At 52.5% G+C, this 2,315-nt stretch overlaps 1 protein-coding gene across 1 annotated transcript in view; it reads left to right on the top strand.

Moving 5' to 3' along the window:
* The first annotated feature begins 597 nt into the window (after positions 1 to 597).
* The window catches only part of Pdilt (protein disulfide isomerase like, testis expressed), a 54,409-nt gene continuing 52,691 nt past the window's right edge, over positions 598 to 2,315 (top strand). The window contains exon 1 of the mRNA XM_023704373.1: positions 598 to 774. The gene's annotated coding sequence lies outside the window, so the exon portion shown is untranslated. The remainder of the gene's footprint in view (positions 775 to 2,315) is intronic.

Raw genomic sequence — 2,315 nt, 5'->3', positions numbered from 1 at the left:
TAGGGCCTCAAATCCTGCATCCAGGCCATGTCTGTTTCTCACTTCCATAAAACTCCAGCTGTGTGTGTATGTGTATGTGTATGTGTATGTGTATGACGGGGGGGAAGGGAGAGAGAGAGAGAGAGAGAGAGAGAGAGAGAGAGAGAGAGGAAGAAGAAGAAGAAGAAGAGAAGGAAGAAGAAGAAGAAGAAGAAGAAGAGGAGGAGAAGAGAAGAGGAGAAGAGAAAAGAAGAGAGAGGAGAAAGAAGAGAAGACAAGAGGAGAGAGAGTGAAGAGAGAGACAGAGAGAGAAGAGAGAGGAGAGAGGAGAGAGAAGAGAGAGAGGAGAGAGGAGATAGGAGATAGGAGAGAGAGAGAGAGAGAGGAGAGAGGAGAGAGGGAGGATAGAGAAGAGAAAGAGAGAAGAGAGAGAGAGAGAGAGAGAGAGAGAGAGAGAGAGAGAGAGAGAGAGAAAAGAGAGTGTGTGCTTTTCTCTGTGGGGGTAGGGGGGACTGTGTCAGGGCCCCTCTGACTCAACAATGGCCCACTCTTCTCCCGGCCCACTGGGCCCTCCAGAACTCCAGAACCCAGAACATTGCTGCAGGCTGCAGTGCCCTCAGTGTGCTTTGAAAGGAGCTGCTTTTCTGCCCCTGGATTCCTTCCGACTGTCCAGCTGCCAACCTGTTCTGCTCCGATCGCGGGCGAGGCCAGCAGCCTGCTTTGAGATCACAACCTCCCTGCTACTAGGCCAGCACAGAGGGGCCCAGCAGCTCTGAGCAACCCCACTTCCTGCAGGTATGAACATCAGCAACAACTCTGCCCCATGAGCCCCACACTGGCAGCCTTCCCTCTGCCAAGTATTGTATCTTAAAGATGGTCAAACATTAGGATGAACCAGGAGGCCCAGGCTCACCGGGTGGGTTTGTGCCTAAGTGCCAGTATTCTTGCCAAGCTCCCCAGGAATTCTAGTGGGTTCTCATAGTTGACTACGTCTGAAATGGACCTCGGAGTCTGTTGTGAGAATTAATTATCTCACTCCTTCATCCACTTATCCATTCGTCCACCGCACGTGTGCTGACCTCTAAAATCATGCCCACACACTGCTCCAGGAGGTGGGAAAGCAGCTCTGAATAATGGCATTGACATTTAAGAGTTAAACAAAGACAACAAGGTACACTCAGAAATAGTAATGACAGGTGTAGTGGCGCAAGAGTGCAATCCCAGCTCTGGGGAGGCTGACAACAGGAGGATCACCAGGAGTCCGAGCTGCATAGCGAGACTCTGTACCAAACACATAAAAAAGAAATATTAATGACAAGTATGAAGAAGCAGTACTGCTGAGTTGGTAGGTTGCTGAAAGCAAAGGGTTGAAAACTCCCTTGGCGGGCTAGTGTCTGGCTGGGGTCTGATGGACCAGACAAGGCTGCAAGGTGGGGCAGAGGTGTCATAGGCAGAGGCTACTGTCTCAAGGAAGAGAGAGTAGGAGAATGAATAAGAAGGAGAGCAGAGGTGGGAGGTCAGATGGGGCAAAAGTAAGGTCTAGAGCCAGAGTGGACCTGAGAGGCCACAAGTCAAGCTCTGGACTGTGCACGACGGCACCCTGCTGGAACTTTCGAGTAGTCGGAGCCATATGATCTGACTTACGTTTAAGATGGAACTCACTGGTGGCTGTATAGGGAATGGAGTGGGGGAAGCAAAGAGCATGAACATGGGCCAGCGAGCAGGTCACGGCTGTGTCAGACAGAAGATGCATCTGGGGCATGGGGTCTGGGAGGCCCTCTGCGACAGATGCAGAGTGCACCGAGCACACCACCTGGTGAGCAACGTGTCACTCCGTGTAGCCATTCTTGCTAGTAAGGCATCCATCATGGCCACTTTCTGCCCACTTCGAATTTGTAGGTCTGGGCGGTGTGCCTTTAGGGGTGGGGAGAGGGGACATGGGTGATACCAGGTTAGTGCAGGGAGAAGAAAGGCCCATGGCATGGAGAACAGAGGGGCAGGCATGGGGTGACTGAAGACACAGGGCCAGCCTGAATCGGAAGGGGTCCTGAGTTTGAGTGGAGTTGAGGCCGGGCTTGAGGGGGCCTCAGGAAGACAGCACTGCAAGTGCAGTGCTTCACTGGGGCATGACCTCTGCTGGTGGCACGGCAGAATTGTCTCAGTTAAGTTCTAGGCTTACGGGCTGGTGAGATGGCTCAGTAGTCTAAAGCACCTACTTAGAACAAGCTTAGTAAAGCACAGGGACCACGGTTCAATCCCCCAGCACCACATGCCAGCCAGCCCGGCCCCTGGTGGGCTGAGCTGGCCACACACACACATACATACATACATACATA

The sequence above is a fragment of the Octodon degus genome, unplaced genomic scaffold, assembly GCF_000260255.1.
Source record: "Octodon degus isolate 3935 unplaced genomic scaffold, OctDeg1.0 scaffold00195, whole genome shotgun sequence".
Classification (NCBI taxonomy): Eukaryota; Metazoa; Chordata; class Mammalia; order Rodentia; family Octodontidae; genus Octodon; species Octodon degus.
Note: the sequence above shows the minus strand (reverse complement) of the source record. Positions and strands in the feature narration are given on the sequence as shown.